This window comes from Macaca thibetana, chromosome 14 (genome assembly GCF_024542745.1).
Source record: "Macaca thibetana thibetana isolate TM-01 chromosome 14, ASM2454274v1, whole genome shotgun sequence".
Classification (NCBI taxonomy): Eukaryota; Metazoa; Chordata; class Mammalia; order Primates; family Cercopithecidae; genus Macaca; species Macaca thibetana.
The window spans coordinates 27,171,243-27,188,324 of record NC_065591.1 but is presented as its reverse complement, the minus strand read 5'-3'; the positions used below and the strand labels follow the sequence as shown (position 1 = coordinate 27,188,324).

Genomic DNA, 17,082 nt, shown 5'->3' with positions numbered 1-17,082 from the left:
ATATATATATCGATATATGTGCATATATTTATAAATAAATGTTTAATATATAAATGATATCAATAATAGAGAACATGGACTAGTTTTTACTTATATATTATTTATGAATAAGTGATTCCTAATTAAGCCTAATTAAGTTGTATAACTCCAATAATAAAAGAAATAATCTATTAAGAAAGAAAATATGCTTTCTTAATTATTTGCAAATATTTTAGAAAAAATAAATTTTTCAAAAAGAAAATAACTATTCAAATAAATGGTTTGCAAATTTGCTATTAGGTAGATCCTTAACTTGCTTGGAATTACTTTATATCATGAGCAACACAGTATCTTTGCACTATGGGTTCTACACTTCAGCATTTTTGCTAAATTCTCAAGAGGTTTTTATTTTTCTAAAAACATCTAAATGGTGAAAGTTAATTAATGCTAAAAATTTAGATATCTAGAAGCTCTTCCAAAGCCCATAAGCCTTAGAAGTACAAAATACAAAACCACGTGTTCTTAGGATATTTGTTTGATGTATCAGTACTTGGGCACAATGCAATAAGGCACAAACAAGCATCTTCCACCTAGTTGTCACGTGTTTTATAACATTGTGGCATATTGTCATCCTACCCTCCTGCTATCATAATAATCCATGGTTGTCAGGCAAGGGTCAGCCTATGAAAGGCCCTGGTCTTCTATTGGGAGAACCCGATCCCGATGTTTAACGTGGGTTCTTTTCTATTTCCTAAGTGTCTTGGCTGGGTTGATAAATAAAGGGAAAGAGCACAAGAGAGAGATATTTAAAGCTGGGTGTCCGGGGGAGACATCACATGTCGGCAGGATCCCTGATGTTCTCTGAGCCTTAAAATCAGCAAGTTCTTATTAGCGATTTTCACAAGGGGAGAGAGTGCACGATTAGGGTGTGGGTCACAGAGATCAAGTACTTCACAAGGTAATAAAATATCACAAAGCAAATGGAGGCAGGGCGAGATCACAGGACCAGAGGATGAGGTGAAATTAAAATTGCTAATGAAGTTTCGGGCACGCATTGTCATTGATAACATCTTATCAGGAAACAGAGTTTGAGAGCAGATAACCTGTCTGACCACAATTTATTAGGTGGGAATTTTCCTCCATTTAGTAAGCCTGGGAGCGCTATAGGAGACCGGGGCTTATTTCATCCCTTAGGCTTCAACCATAAAAGACAGGAGGCCTTAAAAAGGGGCCGTCTACAGGCCTACCTTCAGGGCGCATTCTCTTTCTCAGGGATGTTCCTTGCTGAGAAAAAGAATTCAGCAATATTTCTCGTATTTGTTTATGAAAGAGGAGAAATATAGCTCTGTTCCGTCCAGATCACCAGTGGCCAGTTCAAAGTTACCTCTCTTGTTCCTTGAACATTGCTATTATCCTGCTTTTTTTTTTTTTTTTTTTTTTAAGATGCCAGATTTCATGCTGTTCAAACACACATGCTCTACAAACAATTTGTATAGTTGATACAATCACAGGGTCCTGAGGCAACTCTCATCCTCCTCAGTTTACAAAGAAGATGACGGGATTAAGAGATTAAAGACAGGCATAGGAAATCACAAGGATATTCACTGGGGAAGTGATAAGTGTCCATGAAATCTTCACAATTTATGTTCAGAGATTACAGTAAAGACAGGTGTAAGAAATTACAAAAGTATTAATTTGGGGAACTAATAAATGTACATGAAATCTTCACAATTTATGTTCTACTGCTGGGGCTTCAGTCGCTCCCTCCGTTGGGGGGTCCCTGACTTCCCGCAACAGTCTTCCAAATCAGAGGTGTGTATTGGGGAAGATTATTGCTATTCTTTTCACTTTGAGCTTTTGCCATCTAGCAACATTCTGTGTGTGAGTTTTCTATTTTAGTATTCTTTAACGACCATTATCAAAATATCAGACAAATGTTTACAAGTTGTACAAATCTAAAAATGAAATTAGGATAATAGAAACATATGTGAAGACAACAAAATATATGCATGTTACCTCTGTGACGCTGTTTGTGGTGGTTTTAAAATATATTTTCAAATCCTTCAGCATTCTTCTCTTTGAAGGTTGTTCTAATTCCTTTCCTCTTGCATATGGGAGTCTAATTCCTCTCCTCTTACCATTTTCAATGCCTAGCATCTAATGAATAGAATGATTCAAAAATGACACTTCATTATTTTCAGGGTTAAATAATAATAAGCCACTGTTGTTGTTGTATGCCATAAGCCTGGGGTGGTTTTTATTTGTTTGTTTGTTTAAATCATTAGTGAATAATTCAATCACAGTTCAAAAGATACAAAATGCAGTCAGTGTAGTACATCTGCACTATGGGATCTAATATCCTGTGTCAAATGCTAAGTGAAATAGACCAGTCATAAAATACACATCTTGTGTAATTTCACTTATGTGAGGTTTCTAAAGTAGTCAAATTCATTGAAACCAACAGTAGAATGGGGTTTTCAAGGGATGGGGGGCGTGCAGGAAACAGGGAGTTGCTGCTTAATGGACGTAGAATTTCAGTTTTGTTAAATAAAAAAGTTATGGAGGTTGGTTGCACGACATGTAAATACATTAACACTGATGATGCAGGATTTTTTCTTGACCCTTTCATGGGACTCGTAACAGACGTGCAGGGGTGCAGGTGTTTACTCAGCCTACCCCTGTCTATTTCTCGCGGGAGGGATCATGAGAGCAAACAAGTACAGGAACTGGAGAAAGCTCTTTGGGCATTGGCAGGAAAAAACTCCATTTACTCTGCTCAGCACTCTCAACCCCTTGTGGGAGGCAGCACATAGGCAAGTGAGTATGAGATCCAGCCAGTCTCTTTTGGGCACTGGGAGGAGCGAACTCCATAGGGGCCCTGCAGCGTCCAGATAAGACTCCCTGTGAGCCCCGAAGCCCCAAAGGGCATGTTACAATGCTCTTTCAGCTCTGCTGTCCATAACAGCTCAGTGAGCCCTTTGCCTCGTGGGGGGGCTGCCTTCTTCCAGTGAGGGCAAAGAGCCAGTGTGACAGCCTTTTAGGGTACCCGCATCCAGTGCATTTCAAACTCTTGTCCAGTGCCCAAGAGGAATGAGATCACACAGATGAATTGAAGGATGGTGAATATGGAGAACTTTACTGAATGAGGAAAGCAGCTCTCAGCAGAGAGGGGAGCTAAAAAGGGAATGGGAAGGGCAGTTCCCTCTCCCCTGAAGTTGAGCTCCCTCTCTGCTTCTGTCTTCCAAAGTCAAGTTGCTTCTCCCTGACATCCAGACGCTTCTTCCTGACATCCAACTGCTTTTTCTCTCTGCTGGGGTCTTTATAGGCACAAGATAGGGGACAAGGTGGGCCATGGGTAGTTTAGGAAAAGGCAGCATTCAAGCAGAAAAACAAGGACAGAAGTTCTCACTTTGGGCCATGTGCTTCAGGCTTTTGGCTGGAAGGTAGGGTTTTGCCAGGGACCCAACCCTGTCTGCATAGAATAGCTCTGCCTTCTGCCTCTATCATTGTATCACTACTGAACTGTATACCTATACATGGTTAACAGGGTAAATTTTATGATATGTGTATATTACCACAATTAAGAAAAATAATACTTTGTAAAGAGGTTTTTGATATTACTTAATCCAAAAGTATAATGGTATAGAATTAACAATACCTTGCCAGATTCTGATGGATTCAGCTATTATAATTTGGTATTTAAGTAAAATTAAAGAAAAATTTATATAGAGTCTTAGCATGTTAGAACTGGAAGAGACTCTAGAGATTAAACTCCCATTTTCTGTATTTAAGAAAAATAAAGTACAGATTAAGTTACAAAAACTTAACAGAGATAAAGACCAACCCCAAGATTGATTATGGTTTTCAGTAAGTATTAACAGGGAACACATCAATTGATATACCTAATAGGCAGCTTTTATCAATAAATGCAAAGTAATGAATGTTATTTGGAAGAGCAAATAACCCCAAAGATACATTTTTCTGTCCTTTATGTCTGTGAGATTGTGAAACTGTTTATTTTGAATTATGTTGTGCTGTTGCCTTCCCCCATGTTACAGCAAAGCAGCCAGACCGTATTTCAGCAGAAAGACTGTGGAAAAAATGAAAAAATAAACCTTGATGAATTGGTTGACATGGATGTCTTCTTTCCCACTCTATTGGAATCATTCCACCTGCTGCTGACTCTAGTAAAATGAAACCTTCAATCCCAGGCTTTACTGAGACTCTTAACAAAATATTGCTACAAGATAAAAAAGAATGAAAATTACTACAAGAGTCTCAGACCATGTGGTTACAACCTGGATTTATCATTGTAGAAAACTCACACAGTTATTCCTTCCTGCATTGATTAGTAGATGTTTAAATATGGGGATATACCATGGAAAACAATGAACAAAATTAATCACTCTTGTAACTCTTGGCATGTCAATTATCTCAGAGTTCCCTGACTCTGATAAGATGCTACCTTTCTTAATTAGATAAACAAGTTTCTCTTTTCCTTTGCAACATATTAAATGAACTCTCTAAAAGCACTTCGGGAGATACATTTCAATGTGTCATTAACTTCTTTGCTTTGCCCAATTTCTAATAAAATATGTCCAATTCAGAAGTAATTTACTTTCAAATATATCTCAACACACATAAACATAAGATTCTTTGCCAAAATATTATTGGAAGTCCTCTTTGGATTAACAGCTGTTGAATTTAGAATGCTCTTTTTTTTTAAAATTATACTTTAAGTTCTAGGGTACATGTGCACAATGTGCAGATTTGTTACATATGTATACGTGTGCCATGTTGGTGTGCTGAACCCATTAACTAGTCATTTACATTAGCTATATCTCCTAATGCTATCCCTCCCCCCTCCCCCAACTCCACGACAAGCCCCAGTGTGTGATGTTCCCCTTCCTGTGTCCAAGTGTTCTCTTTGTTCAATTCCCACATATGAGTGAGAACATGTAGTGTTTGGTTTTCTGTTCTTGTGACAGTTTGCTGAGAATGATGGTTTCCAGTTGCATCCATGTCCCTACAAAGGACATGAACTCATCCTTTTTTTATGGCTGCATAGTATTCCATGGTGTATATGTGCCATATTTTCTTAATCCAGACTGTCATTGATGGACATTTGGGTTGGTTCCAAGTCTTTGCTATCGTGAATAGTGCCGCAATAAACATATGTGTGCGTGTGTCTTTATAGCAGCATGATTTATAATCCTTTGGGTATATACCCAGTAATGGGATGGCTGGGTCAAATGGTATTTCTAGTTCTAGATCCTTGAGGAATCGCCACACTGTCTTCCACAATGGTTGAACTAGTTTATAGTCTCACCAATACTGTAAAAGTCTTCCTATTTCTCCTGCCAATCATTAAAAAGTCAGGAAACAACAGGTGTTGGAGAGGATGTAGAATGCTCTTTTACCTTCATGTACCTGCAATTAGGGAATCTTCCAGCAGATAGATTTCCAAGTTCTATAGGTTGGGTAAGTCTCTTGGTGTAGATATTGATACATGAGGAGATAAGATAAACATTTAAAAATGCCTGTCTACTAGTTGTTTCAAAAGATGTATATAATACGATATATATTAACATAAATGTTGATCTTAATAAATATGTTGTGTAGAAAGTCACAATTACATCAATTCAAAGCATGTGTTTATAATGGAATATTTCCCCATTATTTTGAAATGACTATAATTAAATGCTATAATACTATTTGCCTAATATCAAGTAGTATTTCTCTTTTTTTTAGGGCACTTTAGTGTCTTTAATGTTTATCAAGAGCATCTGGAATATGCATTCAAGAATGAGCTTCCCTGGTGTAAAGTGTGTGATTATAAATACATGATATTCACAAAAATTATTTGTAAATCAGAAGATAAAGTTCAGAGAAATGTAACATCTGACTTGTAATCAGAAAACTTGAATATAAATTCACCTCTGATGTTTATTTGTTACCTTTTCTTCATTAAGGATACAAACTTCTTGCGGCCTCAGTAACTCAGCTTATAAGATGTGGGTAACCATTCTACCTGGAATGCTTGTAATAAAGACAGTTTCTGTAAATATTCACTTAACTCATAAAAACATGCCACAAAAATGTAAGCATCATTAATACAGAGCAAGTGCCAAGGATTTCCTTTCTTATTACATGGCTTTGTTGAGAGCATGGTAGACCTATATCTAATGGTTTTTCTTTTTAAAAGAGACCAGTACTTCTGCAAGCTGTTATTATAGTTTATCTTAACTGCACAGGAAAATACCATCCATGATATGTCTGAAGTTACCGCTATTAGCTGCTGTAAAATAATAGAAAATCTAAAATGTTGTTAGGTATGGGACTGCATCAATCACCTTGTGTGTCTACTATCTCCTCATATGTCTGTTTTTCTCTTTCTTACACTTTTGATATTTTTACACATTTGGTAGTAACTTTGCTGTCAGTAGTTGTCTCTAAACGGCAGTCTTTTCTAATGCAACAATTTTTCAAACTATCATCTTTTTATTAACCATTAAATATTTAAACTTTAAACAAAAACTCTGAAGATTTTTGTTATTTAGTATTTTAATGAAATAACTAATTATTTTTCCTATGCGACTTTGGTAATTATGAACATTTTGGGAAACACCTCTGATATAGTTTCAAGCCTTGACTTTGGTTTTGTTATATTAATTTATTCATTCAGTAAATATTTATGGGGATATTAATATACACCGGTGTTGTTATGGGCTCTCAAAACTGAGCAGTGAATTCAGCAAATTCTGTACAACTTTGAACATTTCTTCTAAGCTCCAAGATGTGAATATGAATAATGTATAAAGATTACTGAAAAAAATTGAAAAAAGTAAGAATGTAGACAATATAGCACTCTTATATACATTTTTAAAATTAGAAAAAAACAAAAGAGTTCTGGACAACAAAATCCGGACAAAAGTATATGGACAACAAAGATACCAGAGATAAAGTCATTAAGGTAAAAGAACAGCTATTGGGCATTTTATCCATATAAATGTAGAATTGAAACAACGGGGAAATTATTGTTACAAGAGCCCCCACAAATAGCACCTACTAACTTTGTTGACAGGAAATGGATGGTTTTGGAAAATGGAGTATGAAGAATATGTGTTAATTTCTTAAATAGTGGTAGTATCTAAATTGTAAGTGTATAGTTTAAAATCCATGATGACAACCATGTGCTTCAGAAAATTTCCAAGAATCTCAGATTTCATTCAAATTCATAAGATTGTCTTCATCTTTGGTTAAATTCACATCTATTCAAATTTAATATTTTATAAAATATATTATGTAGTATGATTCAAATTCTCTAAAATTATTTCAGTGGTATTAATACATATATACATGCATATATATGTTTTATTATATGTATGTTTTTATGTATGTATATGTCTATCAATCTATCTCATATGCCCATAGATAGGTGACTCAGAGAATATTAGTTATTTTCATTTTCATGATTAGACTTTATCTAGAATGATTTAGTGGTTGCAGGTAATCTGAGAGCATATTTGAGGTTGATAATTATGAATTTATTGTAATGCTAGTTTTACTAGGCTTTTCTTACATTGATATAAAGAAATACCTGTGACTGGGTAATTTATGAAGAAATGAGGTTTAATTGGCTCACAGTTCTGCAGGCTGCACAAGAGGCACAGCACCAACATCTGTTTCTTCAATGGCCTCAGGAAGCTTTCAATCATGGTAGAGGGCAAAGGAGGTGCAGGTACTTCACATGACGGTAGTGAGAGCAAGATAGAGAGTGGGAGGAGGAGAGAGATGCCACACTTTCTAACAACCAGATCTTGCAAGCATTCACTCACTATCGTGAGGACAGGACCAAGCCTTGAGGGATCTGCCCCCATGATCCAAACACCTCCCACCATGCCCCACCTGTCACACTGGGGAATACATATCAACATAAAATTCAGAGGGGACTGTAATTTTGTTTCAGTAGACCCTGCTATCATAATATATACACAAAGCAAGAATATAGAATACTTGAATCTTGACTTGGAATTTTACTAGATGAACACAATAAGAAAAATATCAACATGATTTACAGAACTGGAAAAAATGTCAAAATAATAAGCTAGAAGATCTTAGCTGAAAAGTATGAAAGTAAAGAAAGATGAAAGATCTTGGAATATAAGAAAGCAGAGATTTCAACAGACTGAATTATGTAGACATAAACAAACAATCAAATTAAGGTGGAAGAAATACAGTTTCTGGTCAAAAAGTTAGGTTGCTTACCATTGATTACAGAAGTTTTCTTTTTTTTTTTTTTTTTCAAAAAAAAAAAAAAACAAGCACAAGAATCAGGACAAATGAAAGCTATTTAATCTGTAGTGACAAGGAAAGCAATTGCTTGTGATGAGGGAATGAAGAACTAGAATACTGTTTGAGATGTCTGTATCAGATGATGGAGTCTTTGAGGATGATAAGAGGACTTGAAGTGGAAAGAAAATTAAAGTGGTAAAGTGCTAAATAAAATATCACTGTGAAGAATTTAGAGAAGGTATTATTTTCATCTCTAATTTGCAGAAATGCAACCTGAGATTCAAAGGAGTTATGTAACTTATGCTTGATGACTTAATCTAGCTTCTACTTTGTCCTCGTTTTTTTTAATGATCTTATATATCATAAAAGATTTCTGAATTTGGAATTTTAGTATTTTCTTATACTTGAATTGGTTATCTTGGAAAAAGTTTGTTATATAGTTAAAAAATTAATTATACATGTGAACTATAAGGGGCTGTCACTCAGACAGTGATTCATGGGACTGAATGAACTCTGTGAATAAATATAGTGTATTATCCTAACTTTGGCTCCTCATATCTCACCAGCATACAACATAAGAATGAATTTAAAGTGAACTTCATAAAACAATGCATTTTCAATATATTGACTAATTAATGAGGCCTACTTAATATTACAGTATAATCTCATGCATAACAACAGAAGTCTGAAAGATAAGCGCACAGAACAAGAACATTGAATGCATGTGTCTCCCTTAGAGTTGAAGTTGAGCATTGAAAATGTTTATGAATTGTACTACGAATGCATTACTATAACTTTTGAAGATGCAGGCACCTAAAACAACCTTCAGGCTTTAAAGAGCCATGCGTAGATGTCAAAATAATCTCAAATTGTAGTGGGTCAATTATACATTCATTGATCACTACAAATTCTGTAAGCGATTAATAGAGAAAGAGATAATGAGTTAAAGAAAGAATTAAGGTTTATCAAAAAACCATAAAAGCTAACATGTATTGAGCCTTTACAATGTGTAGGAAACAATTCTAACTACTTCGTCAATTATTATCTTGCTTAATCCTCAGTCACTATAAAATGTAGTTATTTTTCCACAGATAAGAAAACTGAAGCTTACAAAGTTAAAGAGCTTGCCCCAAACACATAGTAAGAGTCAGAATCAGACCATCAGACTCCATGCGTGCACTACTGTACAATGAGTTCTCCTAGGTACTAAATACTTCGCACCATATATAACATGACTCATCTTCTTCAACTCCCTACAAGCTAGATATTATGATCTTCATTTTACATATGAATTAATGGAGACTCACAAAACTAAAAACAGCTTGACTCAGAATTCAACACTGACAGCAGGTAGCATTTTTGACCCGTTTTATGATTAATAAAATTTGTCTTCATTCACAGAAATTAAGCATAGTGATAAATCAGAAAATTATTTTATCACATTCTTCTGGATTGCAATGCAATTTACATTACAAAAATACTATTGTCAGTTCTAATATAATCTCCAACAGTGTTCTGAATGCTATATGCTTACACTTACCTTGACAGTGCACACTGAAGGTATTGTTGTAAATGGTCTGAAGGGATTACTTTATTATATGACATATAAAAGCCCAGAGTAATGAAAGGATGAGGTAGACTATCACAGGAAGAATTTCACTCATCACATCCAGAATTATAAAAACACATCTGCTGAGTGAAGAAAAAACACCCTCGGTGTTTTAATTATGTCTAGGTTTATGCAGTATAGGCTTTTAAAAGAAGGACAAGGTGAGAATAATTCAGTGCTATGTAATTAACTGAATAACTGTCCTAGCACATTGCTCAGATTAACCAAAGGATTGGAGCAAACGTTAATAACAGACTTGGCTTTTAGAACTGATACAGCTTTTTTCCTTTGATTCTGGAATTTCAGTGGGGAGATTTCACCATATAAAAGGGGGATATATTTTTCCTTTTCGTCTCCTTACAAGGATTCAACCAGGCATCCAAAACAGCAGAGAGTCAGGTTAATCCACAGCTTCCTGGAGTGTTTAGAATGAAAGGTCAGAAGTACAATGTCTGAGCAGATTAGATTCTCCAAGGAAATAAATATCACTTCAGAAACAGCTCCACAAATCTAAGCACAGTTGTTTATTTTTTAACATGTATTATCATCGCTCAACTTCATCAACACAACTGTTACGTCCCTAATTCATTTCCATGCCTCTTCTGTCAAACATGTTTGTTCTTTATTTTCCTTATTTTTTACTTTATTTTCTTTATTTTTGACAATAGAAACTGAAAAAACAATGTCCTTCATTGTAATCTGTGTAAAAAGAAACACCTACCTTTTAAATAACTTTTTATTGATTTTATTTAAATTAACACGCCACAGTCTCAGGTGATAGTTTATAGAGGGTTTGGAGGCACAGTTTATACTTCTTTTAGAACTTCCAAGAGGGTAAGAAACATAAACTTGGCACTTACAAGAAAGAGTGGATTCTGCAGCTAAAGCATTTCCCAATTATGACGGCTATAGCCACATTTGTCTATGTAAAAGCAAACTATCTAACTCATCACATCTGGTCCCTATTTATCTTTAAGTCACATCTGCTGACTTTACCAACAAAAACATACTGTTGTGCTATATTTTGTTCCTTGCAGTTGGCATAGCAGAGCTGATACAGATGAGGCAGACTCTGAAACCATTGCTGTTTTTCTTCCCTCCCTCGTTCTCAGCAACATCCTCACACTAAGCCAAATGCAATTCTTTATCATGAGAGGCCAGGAAGGGAGAAGAATAAATGACACTTAAATTGTATTCTATGTGGAAGAATGATTTTTATAAAGAAATCCCAATGAATTAATGGATATGTCCAATCTCATCTAGGTGCATCCATTAATGTGTGCACTTTTGGCATATGAAATATACCTTAATAAAGCTAATTTTAAAGAAGAAATTACCATTATCTTTGAAATTTCTGAGAAAGTCACAATAACATATGTAGTATCATAACTAAGAGGCACAACTTGCCTTTAAGCTTGTCAAATATGTAAAATGTCAAATTAAAGAGAACATTATTCTGCAGGCTATTCTTAGTTCCTCTGAGATTAAAAAACAACAACAACAAAATATGAGCTTTTTTGTATACACTTCCTCCAAAACAGTTGCTAAAATACTTCTCAAGTAAAACTGGAGAAAATGATATATTTATGAATATTCCTGTTTTAAAAATATTTTGTTTCTACCATTATTAATTCAATTTTTGGAAAATTAATATTTCATTTTTAGGCCAAGTATGTTGGTTCACGCCTGTAATCCTGACACTCTGGGATGCTGAGGCAGGTGGATCTCTTGAGGTCAGGAGTTTGAGACTTGCCTTGCCAACATGATGAAACCCCATCTCTACCAAAAATATAAAAAAATTAGCTAAGTGTGGCAGAGCATACCTGTAATCCCAGCTGCTCAGGAGGCTGAGGCAAGAGAATCGCTTGAGCCTGGGAGGCAGAGAATGCAGTGAGCTGAGATCATGCCACTGCACTCCAGCCTGGGCAACGGAGCAAGATTCTGCCTCAAAAAGAAATCAGTTACATGGTCCTGTATAAATTATACAGGTACATATAAATAATTTTAATTGAATCATTAAAATAATATTGAAAGGTGACTATTATTTACCTGGTTCATTGTAGAAAAATGTCAAACTTAGAAAGGCAAGGTATATAGGCCAAGATTGCATCGTGTCAGAGCTGGCTTTTTCCCATCAAGATGCAAAAATCACAAGCATTTTATACACCAATAATAGACAAGCAGAGACTCAAGGAAGTAAGAGAGGACACAAAGAAATCGAAAAAATTCCATGCTCGTGGATAGGAAGAATCAATATTGTGCAAACGGGCATACTACCCAAAGTAATTTATAGATTCAATGCTATTCTCATCAATCTACCATTGATTTTCTTCACAGAGCTAGAAAAAACTACTTTAAATTTCATATGGAACCAAAAAAGAGCCCGTATAGCAAAGGCAATCCTAAGCAACAAGAACAAAGCTGGAGGCATCACTCCTCCTGACTTCAAACTATACTACAAGGCTACATCAACCAAAATAGCAAGGTACTGGTACCAAAACAGATATATAGATCAATGGAACAGAACAGAGGCCTCAGAAACAACACCACACATCTACAACCATCTGATCTTCAACAAACCTGACACAAATAAGCAATGGGAAAAGTATTCCCTATTTAATAAATGCTGCTGGGACCTGGTAGCCATATGCACAAAACAGAAACTAAACCCCTTCCTTACACTTTATACAAAAATTAACTCAGGATGGATTAAAGACTTGAAACTAAACCTAAAATCATAAAAATCCTAAAAGAAAACCTAGGCAATACTATTTAGGACATAGGCATGGGCAAAGACTTCATGACTAAAACACCAAAAGCAATTGCAACAAAAGCCAAAATTGATAAAGGGGATCTAATTAAACTAAAAAGCATCTGCTCAGCAAAAGAAACTACCATCAGAGTGAACAGGCAACCTACAGAGTGGGAGAAAAATTTTGTAATGTTATCTATCTGACAGAGGTCTAATATCCAGAATCTATAAGGAACTTAAACAGATATACAAGAAAAAAACAACCCCATCAAAAAATGGGCAAAGGAAAGGAACAGACACTTCACAAAAGAACACATTTATGTGGCCAACAGCCATGAAAAAAAGCTCATTATCACTGTTCATAAGAGAAATGCAAATCAAAAACCACAATGAAATACCATCTCACACCAGTTAGAATGGCAATCACTAAAATGTCTGGAAACAACAGATGCTGGTGAGGATGCGGAAAATAGGAACACTTTTACACCGTTGATGGTAGTGTAAATTAGTTCAACCATTGTGGAAGACAGTGTGGCAATTCCTCAAGGATCCAGAACCAGAAATACCATTTGACCCAGCAATCCCAATACGGGGTATATACCCAAGGATGGTAAATTATTCTACTATAAAGACACATGCATTTGTATGTTTACTGCAGCACTATTTACAATAGCAAAGATTTGGAACCAACCCAAATACCCATCCATGATATAATGGATAAAGAAAATGTGACACATATACACAATGGAATACAATGCAGCAATAAAAAAAAAATAAGTTCATGTTCTTTTCAGGGATATGGATGAAGCTGGAAACCATCATCCTCAGCAAACTGACACAGAAACACAAAACCAAACCTGCATGTTCTCATTCATAAGTGGGAGTTTAACAATGAAAACAAATGAACACAGGGAGGGGAACAGTACACACTGGGGCCTGTCGGGGGGTGGGAGAAAAGGGGAGGGAGAGCATTAGGACAAATACCTAATCCACGTGGGGCTTTAAAACCTAGATGATGGGTTGATAGGTTCAGCAAGCCACCATGGCATATATATACCTGTGTAAAAAACCTGCATGTTTAGCACATGTATACCAGAACTTAAAGTAAACAAACAAGCAAAGAAAAACTGGCTTTTTAACCTCTGAATCTAAGTCAGTGTTCTTTGTCCTACTTTGTCTTTGCCATAGTTTCTCAGCTTTAATTTTTACTGTTACTTTTGTTTGCCCAATATTTTAAAATAGTGGCCCAAAGTGAAAATACACTGGCACTTTCTTCCTTGTAGTACAAAATAATATTCCAAGTCGAAAATTTAATTTAGGAAAATAAAATTTAAAGTATCTTTAACTAATGAGATAAACCTAACATATTTTTACTTTGGGGATTTGGTGATTATGGCACAACTGTAGATGAAATAAAAATGATATCAAACAATGTGATGCAGCAATAACTGTGGATAAAGTCCACAGCTACTTTCATAAGAAATGGGAAACCTTTACATTACAGGCTTTCTTGTTACTTCCTGGTTTTTGTTTCATCAACGAATATTTTTAATATATCTGTAGAGCCTAAACGGGCAACATTATAGACTAAAGAACTGATAAAACAGCTGGGCGCGGTGGCTCACACCTGTAATCCCAGCACTTTGGGAGGCCAAGACCAGCCTGGCCTACATGGTGAAACCCTGTCTCTACTAAATAAAAAATACAAAAATTTGTCAGGCATGGTGACGGTCGCCTGTAATCCCAGTCACTCAGGAGGCTGAGGCAAGAGAATTGCTTGAAGCTGGGAGGCAGGGGTTGCAGTGAGCTGAGATCATGCCACTGAACTGCAACCTGCGTGATGAAAGCAAAACTCCGTCTAAAAACAAAACAAAACAAAACAAAAACCTGATAAAACGAAGAACTGATAACACTATAGACTAAAGAACTGATAATACTACATAGACATAATGAATATCAGTAAAACCGACTAATCACTAATTCCATTTTGCTTCATTACCACACAAACACACACATATATACACACACACACAAGCTGTATGTTTCATGCTACTTATGTTTCATATCTAGGCTAACAAACTTTCTCTACCATCTGCCATTTTTTTAATCCAATACATTTTCATATGATGAGTAAACACATTCTAAACAAATAGCAGTATATATACCCTTTATTTCAAAGGAAACTTGCTCCTGTACCTGGCATTTTTTTCTCTTTTTTAAAGCAAAGTATAGTATTTTACATATTTTGAGAAATAATGTATCATTTACTTTTTTATATTTTAAAAGTGAATGAACAAATATATAAATTTGAATTAGAGACATGGCTACAGTGTGGACACATGATTCATAGTTTATAAGAGGTTGATTTGTTCTTTTGGATAAATACTTAACATGGAGGAGATAAAAAGACTTTCACAAAAGTCCACCATTGGGACAAATGGCCTATTCGTGTTTATTTAATTGTAAATGTTGGTATTGTATTTAACTATTTAAATAATTGGTGTTGTATTTAATTATATAAAAAGAACTCAAAATAGATATAATTCAAAGTTTGACTGAAAACATTATCATTGACCAATGTGTAGGGTGACCATACAATTTATTATCTAAATCTGGGCATTTCTGAGAGTAAAAATTCATTCTTTAAATAAGTAAATGAATATAATTTTTGAAAAATCCGTTTATCAAACAACAACTTATTTTTATGATGTTGAAATTTACTAAATTATTCTCTTTAAAAAATATTTTCCAAAATATTTGGATAAAAAAATATACAGTGTGTATTTATATATATAGATATAATAGAACATAACAAATATCAAAATGAATTGATTACTTTGATGTTTAAAATTAGTAAAATGTTGTTCTAGTTATCATTATTATTAAAAATAGGTTTAATGAAACTGACATTCCTAAGATGGCAGAGTAAGAGTTTCCAACCCTCATGGACCCATAAAAATACCAATTTTCACAATGACCTGTGGACAGGAACAGCTTTATAGAAGGCTCAGATTCTGGCTAATAGGTTCCAGTAGCCCAGTAATACAAAATACCTGAAAATGAACTCATTGCAGGGAGTGAGAATAGCAGTTTCACTTTTTCCTGCATCACCCCTACCCCAAAGTAGCACAACTTGGTACCAACAGAGGTCAGCCCGGCCCCCCACCCCGTCAGTCTACAATTTCTTCCATAGAGGAAACTGAAAGCAAAGTCAGTGCCCAACTTCCTGAACCTTTTAGGATGCTGCCCAGAGGGCCCACTGCTGTCCCACTCCACTCAGAACACTGATGGCACTGATGTGACTGAATTATCTGGGGGCATCTTGTGGCAAGGAAAATAAGCGAGAGTGCATAGCCACTGGTTCTTGGTTATCAACAGCCAGCCATTTATCGCTAATCAGCTCATGAACTCCACAAAGGAGCCTAATGATAAACCCCAACTTGTCTGCAGAATCCGTGCCAAGCAATATGCACCCCATACTTCCCTATCCATGGATGAGACTTTGCATGTCCCTGTGCATTGATGTCATGGACTCCTGCAGATAGCACATATGCACAACAGCAGGTGTGGATTTTAGCAGCGAGTTTGATTTTGCTAGTTTAGAAGAAAGCACCCCTGGAGAAAACATATGGGAGATGTCAGTACAAGGACTTGTTTTTCATGATCTATAGAAAACACTCAATTCTGAGATATTCTGCATAAGAGGGAACAAAAGGAGGAGAGTATTAACATCTATAAAAACTATTGGAAAAACCCTCAGTATTTTTAGCTAGTTTCACTAGGGAAAGTCTTTCTTTCCCAAAGCCACTTAGTAAAAATAGGAGAAATTGGCTGCTTCTTCATAAGTAAAAACTGCATAACAAGGCATGAAAAACACACAGAGTAAAAGAAATATGATAATTCCAATGCAACAAAATAAAGCTCCAGTGGCTTACCCCCTTAAAAATAGATATCTATGAGATGTCTGAAAAAAAAAATCCAAAATAATCAAAGAATAATCAAGGAAACTCAATGAGCTACAAGAGCATACAGACAACTAACAAAATAATAATAATAATAATAATAATAATAATAAACATACCCAGGAGTGGTGGTACACACCTGTAGTCCCAGCTGTCTGGGAGGCTGAGACAGGAGAATCACTTGAACCCATGAGGCAGAGGTTGCCAGAGGATTCTGCCACTGTACTCCAGCCTGGATGATAGCGTGAGACTCCATCTAAAAAAAAAAAAAATATATATATATATATATATATAATAATAAAAACATACCCAGGAGTGGTGGTACACACCTGTAGTCCCAGCTCTCTGGGAGGCTGAGACAGGAGAATCACTTGAACCCATGAGGCAGAGGTTGCCAGATATATATATATATATATATATATATATATACACACACACACACCATAAAAAAGAAGCAAAAATAAATCCTGGAGCTAATGAGTACA

At 35.4% G+C, this 17,082-nt stretch overlaps 1 long non-coding RNA gene across 1 annotated transcript in view; it reads right to left on the bottom strand.

The window, feature by feature from the left end:
- LOC126934888 (uncharacterized) overlaps positions 1-17,082 on the bottom strand; it is a 100,911-nt gene that overhangs the window by 21,833 nt on the left and 61,996 nt on the right. Inside the window, exon 5 of the long non-coding RNA XR_007719136.1 lies at positions 1,996-2,136. This is a non-coding gene — a long non-coding RNA (uncharacterized LOC126934888). The remainder of the gene's footprint in view (positions 1-1,995; positions 2,137-17,082) is intronic.